This window comes from Natrix helvetica, assembly GCF_964273705.1.
Source record: "Natrix helvetica genome assembly, chromosome: 16".
Lineage (NCBI taxonomy): Eukaryota > Metazoa > Chordata > Lepidosauria > Squamata > Natricidae > Natrix > Natrix helvetica.
Genome location: NC_138563.1, coordinates 8,241,320 through 8,257,564, shown reverse-complemented (window position 1 = coordinate 8,257,564; position 16,245 = coordinate 8,241,320). Strand labels below are relative to the sequence as shown.

The 16,245-nt window shown below is 44.8% G+C and overlaps 1 protein-coding gene across 4 annotated transcripts in view; it reads left to right on the top strand.

Moving 5' to 3' along the window:
- Positions 1-8,083: 8,083 nt before the first annotated feature.
- Positions 8,084-16,245, top strand: part of ARHGEF2 (Rho/Rac guanine nucleotide exchange factor 2) — a 164,697-nt gene continuing 156,535 nt past the window's right edge. Inside the window, exon 1 of one of the 4 annotated variants that reach the window (XM_081968502.1) lies at positions 8,084-8,361. The gene's annotated coding sequence lies outside the window, so the exon portion shown is untranslated. Of the gene's footprint in view, positions 8,390-11,068; positions 11,355-16,245 lie in introns of those variants that run through there. The other 3 variants (XM_081968503.1, XM_081968504.1, XM_081968501.1) reach the window with 3 other exon arrangements.

Genomic DNA, 16,245 nt, shown 5'->3' with positions numbered 1-16,245 from the left:
AGTAGTAACTGTGAGAGGGATCTTGGAGTTCTAGTAGACAACCATTTAAATATGAGCCAGCAGTGTGCAGCAGCTGCCAAAAAAGCCAACACAGTTCTAGGCTGCATCAACAGAGGGATAGAATCAAGATCACGTGAAGTGTTAATACCACTTTATAATGCCTTGTAAGGCCACACTTGGAATACTGCATTCAGTTCTGGTCGCCACGATGTAGAAAATATGTGGAGACTCTAGAAAGAGTGCAGAGAAGAGCAACAAAGAGGATTAGGGGACTGGAGACTAAAACATATGAAGAACGGTTGCAGGAACTAGGTATGTCTAGCTTAAGAGAAAGAAGGACTAGGGGAGACAGGATAGCAGTCTTCCAATATCTCAGGGGTTGCCACAAAGAAGAGGGAGTCAAGCTATTCTCCAAGGCACTTGAGGGCAGAACAAGAAGCAATGGGTGGAAACTAATCAAGGAGAGAAGCAACTTAGGACTGAGGAGAAACTTCCTGACAGTTAGAACAATTAATCAGTGGAACAGCTTGCCTCCAGAAGTTGTGAATGCCCCAACACTGGAAGTCTTTAAGAAGATGTTGGATAGCCATTTGTCTGGAACGGTATAGGGTTTCCTGCCTAGGCAGGGGGTTGGACTAGAAGACCTCCAAGGTCCCTTCCAACTCTACTATTGTATTGTATAATAATCATAATAAGGGACGCGGTGGCTCAGTGGCTAAGATGCTGAACTTGTCAATCGGAAAGGTCGGTAGTTCGGTGGCTCGAATCCCTAGCGCTGCGTAACGGCGTGAGCTCCCGTGACTTGTCCCAGCTTCTGCCAACCTAGCAGTTCGAAAGCAGGTAAAAAATGCAAGTAGAAAAATAGGAATCACCTTTGGTGGGAAGGGAAGAGCGTCCAATGCGCCTTCGGTGTTGAGTCATGCTGGCCACATGACCACGGAGACGTCTTCGGACAGCGCTGGCTCTTCGGCTTTGAAACGGGAATGAGCAGCGCCCCCTAGAATCGGGAACGACTAGCACTTATGTGCAAGGGGAACCTTTACCTTAATAATCATATTAATATATTATTTACTCATAAATAATAATAATCTTTCATCATTTAATTGTACATAGTAATGATCTTTTATCTTCTAATTTCAACTTCTATTATCTAACCACTGGTAGGACAAGTCCCAGGTTGAAAAAAATCCCGTTTCTTCCTTATCCTTTTTTTATAATGTCTGCCTATCCATCTCCGCACCATCTAGTATCTTTTTGATTTATACTCTCATCTGGTTCGTATTTCTGACGGACGCAGCGGCGAACCTTCTGACAAGCAGAATCCGTGGGGAAGAAGCCGGATTCGCTACGCAACGCTGTTACTCACTTCCACAACTGCAGGGATTCGCTTAACAACGGTGGCAAGGAAAGATGTGAAACGGGGCAACGTTCGCTTAGCACAGGGGTGTCCAAACTTGGGAACTTTAAGACTTGTGGACTTCAACTCCCAGAATTCCCCAGCCAGCATAGCTGGCTGGGGAATTCTGGGAGTTGAAGTCCACAAGTCTTAAAGTTTCCAAGTTTGGACACCCCTGACTTAGCAACTGTTCTCACTCCGCAACCTAAATTTGGTCGTAACTGGATAGCTTCCTGTCCTTGTGTTGGAAGAAATGTCCTTCTGGGCTCCGTTCCAAGTGGGGAGGAAAAAAAACACTTGAAACATGGAGGCTGCTTGGAAAGATGGTTTAATGGTGCTAGGTAGGGCCACGTGGTTTGAGATCCTGGGCAAAATAAGGGAAGAGATGCTGAGAGTCCCTGGGACTTTTGAATTTGAGCTTGTGCTCTGATTGGTTGCCCAACTCCCATGGGGCCATGCGGGGACATCTCTGTAGGCTTGTCCTGAGTCCCAAGCTTGGTTGAGTCTTGCTGGGTGATGGAACAAAGGGCAATGAAATGGCTCTGCCTGAAGGTAGATCTTTGTTATGTAGAATAGACATAACCCTTAATGGCCCATTGACAAAGGTGAGTATCTGCTTTCCTTTCATAAAGGTTTTTTTTTATGTTTTATATTCAAATACATGCACAAAGATACATTCTTTTAGATACTATTAACATCTATCTATTAACTATTAACATTTATCACTATCTTCTTACAAATATAGAAAACGCAGTTGGGCTCACTTTTTCGCCACCCCGTATCTCCATCTTATTTTACAACACATCTACTCCTTTCATCTTCACAACCTCCCTTCTCTGCTTTCTTCTTTCCTCCTGTCCTTCCTCTTTTCCTCTTCCCCTCCTCTCTCCTCCTCCTTCTTACCCTCTCTCCTCTTACGTCCCCTCCCTTACTTACTCTGCTTTACCTTTTTCTTTCTTTCTTTCTTTCTTTCTTTCTTTCTTTCTTTCTTTCTTTCTTTTCTTTCTTCTTTCTTTCTTTCTCTTTCTTCTTTCTTTCTTTCTTCCTTCCTTCCTTCCTTCCTTCCTTCCTTCCTTCCTTCCTTCCTTCCTTTCCCTTCTTTCCATTGTTGCCCTTGCTTATTTTCTTCCTTCTGCCTCCCTTTTAGGGGAAAATATTCTGCCCTTTTAATATTTCCTAGAATACCTCGTTTTCCGAGGAGACGGTTGGGAGCTAACTTCCTACATTTGCAAGCCCCGATCTCTGCCATTCCCCAGGACTAGAAACTTGCTCGTTCTCTTTTAAAGGGAAAGCCAACCAGCCTAGGAAGAAAAACCATTTCCTGTGTCTCGTTTCTCCTGCAGGCCTCTCTCTCTGTCTCCCAGCCAGTTGTTCTGCTTTCTAAATTAGGCAGGTGGCAGCGAACGAGTGTTGGGTTCAAAGCCACCTCTGCCCACGGACAACTCGCAATTCTCCGGTGCCAAAAAAAGGCTCGTGGGATGTCGAATGGATACACATGACGGCTTTTGTTTCCCCTGCACATTTTTTCCAAGATTCCTCACTCCCACAGCCTGGCCAGTTTTTCTACAGCCGGACGGCTGTTTGCCCCATACCGTGTCCGAAGACTGCCCCGATACCAGAGGTAGGTTGCTGCCGGTACGCATCGGTATGGGCATACCGTTAGTGGAAATCGGCCATACGTTTGCGTACTGTTAGTGGCGGCAGCCTGGCCACGCCCACGTACCGGTACCGACCCAGCTTCTCTGCCTTCCCGGAAGGTTCCTTGCTGTGATCTTTCGAGGGGTTTTCCCCCCACCCCCCAATTCCTCCCCAATGTTCTCAGTCTTCGAAATGAGGAATCCCGTCTTCCAGGATGACGTTGGCAGCCTGCCGGCACCGTGGTGGGATCTCCCCGGAGAGGGCCCGTTTTCTGCCAGAAAGGTAAGGAGGAAGAAATAGAACAATTGGATGAATTCTCTCACAATGCAGTCGGTCCTCGGCTAACGACCACAACTGAGACCAAAATTGATGTTGCTAAGTGTGAAGTCTGTCGAGCGAGTTGGCCCCATTTTACGATTTTTCTTGCCCCATCCAGCGGTGGCATTCAGTCAGTTCAGACCAGTTCGGGCCCACTGGTAGTGGTGGCCTTGGAGACCCTCCCTGGCGCCGTGCTGTCCTATTTAGCCACATTTTCTAAGCCGTGCACATGTGTGCAAGCCGCACACGCTCATATTCTCAGTGCATGGCGAACCGGTGGTAAAATTATATGAAAACCACCTCTGGCCACCACATCCGTTAAGTGAATCACTGGTACGGTTAAATTAGCTACCTGGTTGTTAAGTGAATCTGTTTCCCTATTGATGTTGCGTGTCGGAAGGTTGCAGAAGGGGGGGGCTGTCACAGGGGTCCTCGACTTACAGCTGTTTATTTAGTGACTCTTCAAAGCTACAACGGCAGTGAAAAATGTGACTTAGGAACATTTTTCACAGTTACGACTCTTGCTGCGTACCCATAGTAGTGTGATCAAAATTCAGGCACTTGGCAACTCATATTTATGACCGTTGCACATTTCCTGGGGTCACGTCGTCCCCTTTTGCGACAAGCAAAGTCTATGGGGAAGCCACTTAACAACTGACTAACTGAAGTTACCAACAAGTTACGAACTTATCAACTTTGGCGATTCGCTTAAGAACGGTGGCAAGAAATGTCACAAGACGGGGCCAAACTCACTTGACATATGGCCTCTCTTAACAACAGACATTTGGGGCTAAGTTGTGGTCGTTAGTTGAGGGCGACATACGTTGCGTTAAGCGCAGTGACTTTTGCCTTGGTTTTTGTGGCTTTGCATTTTGTGTGAACCCACATTGCTTGGAGGTTTTTTTTTTGTGGGGGTTGTGAATTCAGAACAGCTGATGAGAGTTTGAGAGCTGGCAGAGCAATCTTTAGATTAACAGATAGATTAACAGAGTTGGAAGGGACCTTGGAGGTCATCTAGTCCAACCCCCCAGCCAAGCAGACCCTGCACCATTTCTGACAGAGAGCAGTCCAGTTTCTCCTTGAAAGCTTCCAACTTCTGAAGGCAACTTCTGTTCCACGGGTTGATTGCACATCACCATCTCGGCCCCCCTCTGCCTGGACTGATGGCCAGCTGGCTGGCGTCCCCACTGAAGTTAGACCCATTAGAAGAAGCCACTCTGCTGTCACACACGCCCTGGTCTCCTTAAAGAAATGTTGTTGTTGCGAATTTTTATTTCATTTCCATTGTTTGTCCTGATGCATCTGGGGTCGCCCGCCTGTGTGCAAAGTTTGGTTGAAACTGCTCAAGGCGTTCCAGAGCTATGCTGGGACACACGCACGCATACGCACACAGCCAGTTTTATGTATGTGTATGTACGTACGTACATACATACATACATACATACATACATACATATATATGTTGTATTTGTGCTGATAAATAAATAAAGGGCATACCAGGGGTTGTAACATACATACATACATACATACATACATACATACATACATTAATCCAGTTTTAGACTAGACTAGACTAGAATGGATTGGAATGGAATGGAATCAGAATAGAATAGAATAGAATAGAATAGAATAGAATACAATACAACACAACACAACACAACAGAATAGAATAGAATACAATAGAATAGAATAGAATACAATACAGAAAAATGGGGAATGGGGATAGAATAGAATGGAATGGAATCAGAATAGAATAGAATAGAATAGAATACAATACAATACAATACAATACAATACAATACAGAAAAATGGGGAATGGGGATGGAATAGAATGGAATGGAATAGAATCAGAATAGAATAGAATATAGGAAAGAGAATGGGGTATGGGGATAGAATAGAATAGAATAGAATAGAATAGAGGCAAGAGAATGGGGAATGGGAATAGAATAGAATAGAATGGAATGGAATAGAATCAGAATAAAATAGAATAGAAGAGTATAGAATATAGGAAAGAGAATGAGGAATGGGAATAGAATAGAATGAAATAGAATAGAATCCGAATTGAATAGAATAAAGGAAAGAGAATGGGGAATGGGAATGGGAATAGAATAGAATAAAATAGAGGCAAGAGAATGGGGAAGGGGAATAGAATAGAATGGAATATAATCAGAATAGAATAGAATAGAATAGAATAGAATAAAGGCAAGAGAATGAGGAATGGGAATAGAATAGAATGAAATAGAATAGAATAGAATATAGGAAAGAGAATGGGGAATGGGAATAGAATAGAATGGAATGGAATAGAATCAGAATAGAATAGAATAGAATAGAATAGAATAGAATAGAATAGAGGCAAGAGAATGAGGAATGGGAATAGAATAAAGTTATCTTTGGTGCAGATGCTCTTAGCGTACATAAAGAAAAATAGAATACATTCATCAAGAATCATAAGATACAACACTTAGTGAGAGTCAAGGTTACTAATAAGGTATCAAATCGTATTAGGAAACAATAAAAACAATATAAATTGAAAGATACAAGCAACATGGTTATAGTCATAAGTGGGAAGTGATAGGTACTAGGAAGGAGAAGAATAGTAATACATTCTTTGTAAATTATTGACGGTGTTGTGGGAATGACTTGTTTTTTGGAAATTAGTTGGAATGAGTTTTCATTATTTTTATAAATACTTCGAAGCGGCGAACATACCTAATCCTTCTCTCTTCTCCTATATATTCTCCACAACAACAACAACAACCTTGTAAAGTAGGCCGGGCTTCAAATGACTGGCCCAAAGTCATTTTGCAATGTTCTTCATCCCCAGATTCCATAATTTTTTTCCAAACAGGCTCCCAAATTCCTAGAAAATGCAAAATGGCAGCTGGGGGTGGACACAGACAGACAGACAGACAGACAGACAGACAGACACACACACACACACACACACACACACACACACACACACACGGAGAGAAGAAGGGGGAAGCTCCATTCCTGGTTTTGCCCCACGGCTGTTATGGGAATGCCTGCCCCTTGCACCAGCCCTTCTGCCGTATACCACGAGATCTCAATATTTCTCACCCTGGCTGCCCACCCCATCCCACCCCACTTCCCCCCACCGTCCCATCTTAATTGGCATCGCATGGTCAACAGCTCCAGGCATTAAGAAGGAGGAGGGAAGTGTGAAATTGGAAGAGCTCTTGCAAGCACAGCTGGTTTCTGTTCTGAATTTGGAGTGAGAACATCTGGTTTTTTTTTTCTCGAACGGGATATTGTCTGTCTGGGCATTTATTTTTATTTTTTGCCATATCACGAGTTTTCTTGTTACTACAAGCTTCCTATCAGGACTTTTGATTAGCAGAATAACAGAATAACAGAATAACAGAGTTGGAAGGGACCTTGTAGGTCATCTAGTCCAACCCCTCCACCCAAGCAGGAAACCCTACACCACACGTTACTCCCACGTAACACCTCTCCTGCGCGAGCTGCACTGGCTACCTGTGGCCTTTCGGGTGCGTTTCAAGGTATTGATCACCATCTTTAAAGCGCTCCATGGCATAGGACCTAGTTATCTGCAGGATCGCATCCTACCACACACGTCCCTGCGACCTATTCGCTCACACAGGGAGGGGCTCCTCCTGGTGCCGTCCGCTAGGCAATGCCAGCGGGCGACAGCTAGGAGTAGGTCCTTCTCTGTGATGGGCCCAACCCTCTGGAATGACCTCCCCCCAGACATTCGAACCACCACTGACCTCCGTTCCTTCCGTCAAAAGTTAAAGACTCACCTATTTCAATCAGCTGGCCTGGCACTTTCTTAGTTTTTACCTCCCGGGGATCTATTTTATTTTAATTGGGTTTGGGGTTTTAATTGGGATGTTTTTAGGGTTAGAATATATTTATTTCTTGTACAGCCTATCTCCCCCTCCAAATGTATTTAAATGTATTTTATTGTTATGACTGTATTTTATTTGCATCGACTGTACACCGCCCCGAGTCCCTTTTTGGGAGAGGGGGCGGTCTAAAAATCTAAGAAATAAATAAATAAAATAAATATAGAATAGAATAGAAATAAGAATAAGGATAGAAATAAGAATAGAATAAAAATAAGAATAGAATAAAAATAAGAATAGAATAAAAATAAGAATAGAATAAAAATAAGAATAGAATAAGAATAGAATAGAATAAGAATAGAATAGAATAAAGTCCCTGGAGGTCTTCTAGTCCAACCCCCTGCTTAGGCAGGAAAACCTACAACACTTCAGACAAATGGTTATCCAACATCTTAAAAACATCCAGTGGTGCAGCATTCACAACTTCTGGAGGCAAGCTGTTCCACTGGTTAATTGTTTTCACTGTCAGGAAATTCCTCCTTAGTTCTAAGTTGCTTCTCTCCTTGATTAGTTTCCATCCGTTGCTTCTTGTTCTACCCTCAGGTGCCTTGGAGAATAGCTTGACTCCCTCTTCTTTGGGGCAGCCCCTGCGATGTTGGAAGACTGCTGTCATGTCTCCCCTGGTCCTTCTTTTCAGTGCCTTTATACCTTTAAGCGTTAACAAATGGTTGTAAATTGAGGAGTATCTGCAACAGCAAAAATAAAAACGTGAAGAAAAGCAGGACACCCACGATTAAATCAATCCGGCTTAAGCTGTAAGAGCTTTCAAGAAGAGACTGGACTGCCGTCTGTCAGAAATGATGTAGGGTCTCCTGCTTGGGCTGGGGGTTGGGCTAGATGACCTCCAAGGTCCCTCCCAAGGCTGTTAATTTGTTCATCTGATAAACCTGCTTTCTTTTGCAAAGCCAAACCCAGGATCTGTGCATTTGGGAAAGAGCAGAAGGGTTGTTTGCACGGACCCCCTGGAGGCTGAGCCCATGCACACCCAGCCTCCACCCTGTCTCCTGGCACCTGCGTGTGAGTTGGCACAAAACGTGGCATCTCTCTGAGTGCACAAGACGATGCTTACAGGCCTTATCTGGGCGTCTCCCCAGCCTCACCTGCCTTATCGCTGACCAGGTTTGTGATCTGATTTAACCTCTTGCAGGTGAGCCTCAGTCTGGGACATGCTGGCTCAGGAATTCTGGGAGTTGAAGTCCACCGTGAGTGGTCAAGGGGGCCGTCGCTGCCATCCCACCCCTCACCCCCTAGGGCAGGGGTGTCCAAACTTGAGAACTTTAAGACTTGTGGACTTCAACTCCCAGAATTCCCCAGCCAGCTGGCTGGGGAATTCTGGGAGTTGAAGTCCACAAGTCTTAAAGTTCTCAAGTTTGGACACCCCTGCCCTAGGAGTTGGTGGTGCTTTTGAATATGCCAAACCAAAGGACTGCCAGCCCCATTTTATCCATTTCTAGAATACAGGATATAGGGAAATAAGGGAGCTGGAAGATTTTTGGACAGAGAGGAAATCAGTCCATCAATCCAATCAGAATAGGGCTGGAGAAGGCACCTTGGAGGTCTTCTAGTCCAGCCCCCTGCTCCAGCAGGAGAACCTCTACTATTTCAATGAGAATACAGCTGGAAGGGATCTTGGAGGTCTTCTAGTCCAACCCCCTGCTCAAGCAGGAGACCCTCTACTATTTCAATCAGAATAGAGCTGGAAGGGACCTTGGAGGTCTTCTAGTCCAACCCCCTGCTCAAGCAGGAGACCCTCTACTATTTCAATCAGAATAGAGCTGGAAGGGACCTTGGAGGTCTTCTAGTCCAGCCCCCTTGCTCAAGCAGGAGAACCTCTACTATTTCAATCAGAATAGAGCTGGAAGGGACCTTGGAGGTCTTCTAGTCCAGCCCCCTGCTCCAGCAGGAGATCTTGTACAATTTCAATCGGAATAGAGCTGGAAGGGACCTTGGAGGTCTTCTAGTCCAACCCCCTACTCAAGCAGGAGACCCTCTACTATTTCAATCAGAATAGAGCTGGAAGGGACCTTGGAGGTCTTCTAGTCCAACCCCCTGCTCCAGCAGGAGACCCTTGCCTCATTCCACTCTAGCCTTTCCTTAAAAACCTCCAGGGATGGAGCAGCCACAACTTCTGGTGGCAAGCAGTTCCACTGGTTAATTGTCCTTCCTGTTAGGAAGTTTCTCCTTAATTCCAGGTTGCTTCTCTCCTTGATTAGTCTCCATCCATTGTTTCTTTGCCTTGCCTTCTGCTGCTTTAGAGAATAGCTTGGACCCCCCCCCCCTTCTTTGGGGCAGCCCCTCAAATACTGGAAGATGCTATCATGTCCCCCTTAATTCTTCTCTTCTCCTGACTTGCCCTGCCCAGTTCCTGCAACCGTTCTTCATATGCTTTAGTCTCGGGGACTTTAATAATCTTAGTTGCTCTTCTGAACTTAATTTCCAAGAGAATTTACCCCGCGTTTCTTCTCCTCCAGCTTTCCTCCATTCCACAAAGTCCTCGACTTACAACGGTTCATTTAGTGACTGCTCAAAGTCACAACGGCACTGAAAAAAAGTAACTTGCGACCGTTTTCCACGCTTACGACCGTTGCAGCCTCCCCACGGTCACCCGATCGAAATTCAGGGGGCTTGGCAGCTGGTTCATATTTATGACGCTTGCAACGTCCTGGGGTGACGCGATCCCCCTTACGTGACCCCCGTGTCAACGGGGAAGCCTGATTGACTTAACAACCGTGTTGCTAACTGAACAAACGCAATGATTCGCTTCACAACTGCTAAGTGGTGAAAAGGGATGAAACCCACTTAACGAATGTTTCGTTTAGCAACCTGTTTTGGGGGCGTTTTCGGCTGCTTTGCCGGCCGTTTGCGGAGTCTCTGGTGCCCACAGTTGTTTGAGGGCCGGTTTGGGGGCCGAAAAATGGCCTGAAAACGGACCGTGTCTCTGTGTGTCTGTGACTGGGTGTGTCTCTCTGTGTGTATGTTGTGTGTGTTGTGTGTCTGTATGTGTGTCTGTTTGTGGGTGTGTATGTGTGTTGTGGGTGTGTCTCTCTGTGTGTGTGCATCTGTGTTTGTGTGAATGTGTGCATGTGTGTTGTGTTGTGTATTGTGCGTGTGTCTGTGACTGTGTGTGTTGTGTGTCTGTGTCTCTGTGTTTGTGTGTTGTGTGTCTCTGTGTGTCTGTTTGTGGGTGTGTATGTGTGTTGTGGGTGTGTCTCTGTGTGTGTGTGCATCTGTGTGTGTGTGAATGTCTGTGTGGTTGTGTTGTGTTGTGTGTCTCTGACTCTGTGACTGTGTGTGTCTCTGTGTGTGTATCTGTGTGTTGTGTGTCTGTCTGTATGTAACTGTGTGTTGTGTGTCTGTGACTGTGTGTCTCTGTGTGTGTTGTGTGTGTTTCTGTGATTCTGTGTGTTGTGTGTCTGTGTATATGTTCTGTGTGTGTGTGTTGTGTGTGTGTGTGTGTGTGTGTGTGTTGTGGGTGTGCATCTCTCTCTGTGTGTGAATGTCTGTGTGGTTGTGTGTTGTGTTGTGTGTCTGTGACTGTGTGTCTGTGTGTGACTTTGTCTGTGCCTGTGTGTGTCTGTGACTGTGTGTGTTGTGGGTCTGTCTGTGTCTCTGTGTTTGTGTGTTGTGTGTCTGTCTGTGTGTCTTGTGTGTGTCTTGTGTCTGCATGTGACTCTGTGTGTGTTGTGTGTGTGTGTGTGTTGTGTCTGTCTGTGACTCTGTGTGTGTGTCTGTGGGTGTTTGTGACTCTCTGTGCCTGTCTCTGTGTGTGTTGTGTGTTGCGAAGCGGGCCAATCCACTTGGGGGAGCGAAGAAAAGCCTCCCATCCCGCCGAGGCGCTCCGGGGCTTCGGGCTTCCCCTGGAGCGGACCTTCCCTCCCCGCCTGCCGCTTCCCCGGCGGCGCAGCTGAGCCAGCCCAGCCCGAAGGGTTAAAGCCGCGCCGGGGACGGAGTGAGGCTCCAGCCGGCAGGCAGCGGCGCAGGCGAGGAAGGAAGCGGCGGCCGGAGGAGGAAGGAGGAGGAGGAGGCAGCAGCCTCGCCCGCCCGCCCGTTCGCTCGCTCGCTCGGCCGAGGCTCTGGAGGGCGCCTCCTGGGCAGAGGAAAGCCGGGCGAAGGTAAGGGGGAGCCGCCGGTGGGCTGGAGGGCTTTGCAGCCGGAGAGCCTCGGGGCGAGGAGGCTGGAAGTCCCGGCCCCCGCTCCGGAGACGCTTGCAAGCAGGCAAGGCGCCGTGTCTAGAGTCTCTGAGCACGGACAGAGTTTCCTTTTTCGTAAGGGAGCCGGAATAACAGAGTTGGAAGGGACCCTAGAGGTCTTCTAGTCCAACCCCCTAGTCCTTAGGGAATGGTAATAGGCTGTGGATAGCTTTTACACGCCGCCTCCCCTGAGCATGCACAGAGTGCTTTCCCACCTTGACTTTGAGTGCAGGCCGTCCTCGACTTACAGCGCTTCGTTTAGTGACGTTTCTTGTTAGTGCAGAGCTTCCTATGGGGGCGTTTTGTACCTGCTCAGAAACTATTGACTCCTACCACTCCTGATCCTGGAGACTAAAATAGAGGATAGTCCTCGACTTACAACAGTTCATTTAGCGACGGTTCAAAGTTCCGACGGCACTGAGTAATGTGGCTTAGGACCGTTTTTTTCACATTTACAACCGCCCCTTTTCATCATACGGTCAAAATTCAGATGCTTGGCAACCGCTTCATACTTACGACCGTCGCCGTGTGTCCCGAAGTTGCGTGATCGCCACCATCTGACGAAACCGTTTGGGGAAGACCGATTCACTTAACAACCAGATTACTAACTGACCAATCAGAATGATTCACTTAACAACCAGATTACTAACTGACCAATCAGAATGATTCACTTAACAACCAGATTACTAACTGCCCAATCAGAATGATTCACTTAACAACCAGATTACTAACTGACCAATCAGAATGATTCACTTAACAACCAGATTACTAACTGCCCAATCAGAATGATTCACTTAACAACCAGATTACTAACTGACCAATCAGAATGATTCACTTAACAACCAGATTACTAACTGACCAATCAGAATGATTCACTTAACAACCGTGGCAAGAAAGGCCTTAAAAATGGGGATAAAGCCCTCTTTAAAAAAAGGCCTCGCTTAACGACAGAAACCTTGGGCTCAATTGCGGTCACAAGTCGAGAACTGGCCGTAGTTGTGGATGAGAAAGTGGTATTGGAGGATTAGACCAAACATGGTGTGGTGTTTTTGTTTTGTTTTCCCTGCGGGAACTTCCTGGATCTGAGATAGTTGCCGTGTTTATATTTTTTTCTGTATTTGTTATTTTTCCCCCTAGTTTTTATCCCAAATTTGAGATGATAGGAAGCCTACGGAGGCTTGAGAACGGAAACGAGTTGGCAGGGAGTTTGGAGTTAATCGGTTTTTTCCAGTCTTCCAAATTAGGCTTCGATTTATGGTGTCAGGTGTGTGTTACGTGTGAAATTATTTAGAGGGTTAAACCACAGAGCCCATTGTGCTCAGCCGACGTAATTGCATGGGTGGACTGGCACAGGTGGGAGAGAGATCTAATCCTATAACAAACCTCTTTCTACTTTTTATTTAGCTCTATGAATTGTGTTACTTCTATTCATGCATTTTTACACAGCTGATTTTACTTCTTATATTTATTCTTTAACCATCGATAAAATGATCCCCATGTTGTATAATAATCACTTTGTTCTTTCTCTTTAATTGCCAGCATTAATCTGTTCATTTATGCGCGTTTTAATATTTTCCTAATCACATTCTCCTCTGTGGGAATCTCTTTGCTTTTCCAATTTTGTGCAAATACAATTCTAGCTAGCTGTAACTTTTTATTTTATTTTAATATAAACAATCCATCGTCCATTCAACAGTGTGTCCTCCGGGTACAAATATTTTGCGCAATAACAATTCAAATTTACAATCCTATTCATTATTTTATCCATTCCGGTTTAATACCAATATTTTAAAGATCTAATCCTATAACAAACCTCTTTCTACTTTTTATTTAGCTCTATGAATTGTGTTACTTCTATTCATGCATTTTTACACAGCTGATTTTACTTCTTATATTTATTCTTTAACCATCGATAAAATGATCCCCATGTTGTATAATAATCACTTTGTTCTTTCTCTTTAATTGCCAGCATTTATCTGTTCATTTATGCGCGTTTTAATATTTTCCTAATCACATTCTCCTCTGTGGGAATCTCTTTGCTTTTCCAATTTTGTGCAAATACAATTCTAGCTAGCTGTAACTTTTTATTTTATTTTAATATAAACAATCCATCGTCCATTCAACAGTGTGTCCTCCGGGTACAAATATTTTGCGCAATAACAATTCAAATTTACAATCCTATTCATTATTTTATCCATTCCGGTTTAATACCAATATTTTAAATATCTAATCCTATAAAAAAAACCTCTTCTTACTTTTTATTTAGCTCTATGAATTGTATTCATGCATTTTTACACAGCTGATTTTACTTCTAGTTCTTATATATATTCTCTAACCATCGATGAAATGCTTTCCGTATAATATAATAATCAGTTTGTTCTTTGTTCTTTAACCGATTCATTTCTACACATTCTAATATTTTCCTTTTGTCTTTTGGTCTGTGACCGTAAATAAATATTATTATTATTATTATTATATTTTCCTAGTCTTCTCTGTTGGAATCTCTTCGCTTTTCCAATTTTGTGCAAATACAATTCTAGCTGCTGTTATAACATGAGTAATCAAATATACGTTTTCTTTGCTATAACATCACAATCTATTTCATCACAATTCTACTACATCGCACAAACGAATGGCTGCATGGTTTTATTACAGACTAAGCCGAGACAGGATCAATATTGTGATTTAATACAGGTATTGCTTGACCTGACCACAACTGAGCCTGAAATTTAGGTTACTAAGTGAGACATTTGTTAAGCGACTTTTGTCAAGCTATTTTTATTTGTTGTTGTTAAATGAATTTGGCTTCCCCCATTGACGTTGCTGGTCCGAAGGTCGCAAAAGGGGATCGCGTGAACCCGGGACACTGCGACCGTCATAAATATGAATCCGTTGCCAAGCTTCTGAATGTTGATTGCATGCTCATGGGATGCTGCAAAGGTCATAAGTGTGAAAAACGGTCGCAAGTCCCTTTTGTCAGCGCCGTTGTAACTTTGAAGTTCACTAAATGCCCTGTTGTAAGTGAAGGGCTACCTGTACTCACTAGGCTATTCAATGAATTGTGCAAATCCAAACTCGTGGTTAAAGAAGTAAGTGAGCTGAGGGTGTTGTGATTGTGCTGACTTTTATAGTCTTGGGTGACCATGCAGGCTGACCACTGTGGGATCTGCCCGTCCAGGAGCTCAGCTCTTGGCTGTGCAGATCGAGGCCTACACCGGGGTGGCCCCCAAACTAGAGAATATTTCCTTTTTCTCTCTCTCCCCCCCCCTCCATTCTTCTCTCCTTCTCTCTTTCTCTCCCTCTGTTCCCACTCCCCTTTCTCTCTCTTTTCCTGCTTTCTCTCTCCCCCTCTGCTCTTTCTCACTCCCTCTCTCCCTCTTTCTTCCCCTTTCTCTCTCTCCTTTTCTCCTTCTTTCTCTCCCCCTATTTCTCCCTCCCTCTTTCCTCTCCCTCTCCCTTTCCCTCTCTCCTCCTCTTTCTCTCTCCCTCTCTCCTTGTCTCTCTTCCCCTTTCTCTCTCTCTGTCACTCCTCTCCCTTTCTTTCTCCCTCATTCCCTCTTTTTCTGCTTTCTCTCTCCCTCTCTCCTCCTCTTTCTCTCTCCCTCTTTCCTTGTCTCTCCTCTTCCCCTCTCTCCCTTCTCTCTCTCCCTCTCTCCTCTCCTTATCTCTCTCTCCCTCTGCTCCTCTTTCTCTCTCCCTCTCTCTCTTCCCTTTTCTCTCTCTCCGTCTCTCCTCTCCTTATCTCCCTCTGCCCCCTCTCCCTTCTCTCTCTCCCTCTCTCCTCTCCTTATCTCTCTCCCCCTCTGCTCCTCTTTCTCTCTCCCTCTCTCTCTTCCCTTTTCTCTCTCTCCGTCTCTCCTCTCCTTATCTCCCTCTGCCCCCTCTCCCTTCTCTCTCTCCCTCTCTCCTCTCCTTATCTCTCTCCCCCTCTGCTCCTCTTTCTCTCTCCCTCTCTCTCTTCCCTTTTCTCTCTCTCCGTCTCTCCTCTCCTTATCTCTCTCTGTCTCTCTTACCTGTCTCTCTCTGTCTCGCCTGATCTTCATTCTTTTGCAGGCTCTTAGTTGTAAATTTTAATTGTTAATCGTTTTGATGACTCGCTTTAGGTTTTAATTTGAATTTTGTTTTATTTTGAGAGCCATTGAGAACACTTGGAGGTTTATATGTGTCCTCAGGGTCATCCGAGCAGGGCAAATGGGTGTGGAAGACCCATTTATCTGAGGACACAGAAAAGCCTCCAAGTGGCCTCAATGACTCTCTAAAAGGATGCAAATGACCAGCTGTCTGCAAGGAGGATAAATCCTTCCATTCCCACCATCCAGTGAGAGTTGAAGAAGCTTCTTGGATGAGAAGCAAAATGTCTTTAAAGAAGACACAAATAAACCTCCAAGTGGCCTCAAGGACCCTCTAAAAGGATGCAAATGACCAGCTGTCTGCAAGGAGGAAAAATCCTTCCATTCCCACCATCCAGTCAGAGTTGAAGAAGCTTCTTGGATGAGAAGTGAAACGTCTTCCAAGAAAAACCAGAAAGTCCAGTTGCCTCTTGGGGAAAAAAAATCCCATTTGGAAAACCAGGACCTGGATGGCTGAGAATCTCCATAGAATATTCTTTATTGGCCAAGTGTGATCGGACACACAAGGAATTTGTCTCTGGTGCAGAAGCTCACAACGTACATATAAACAACAAGTAATGGGTTACCTTCACAATTACAATAATTGATCGTACATTACAAACATACAATTGATAAATCATAAGAAACCAAATAGGAGAAGATTGTAGGGAAAAAAATGAGAAGATGAGAAATGAGACAGTGCT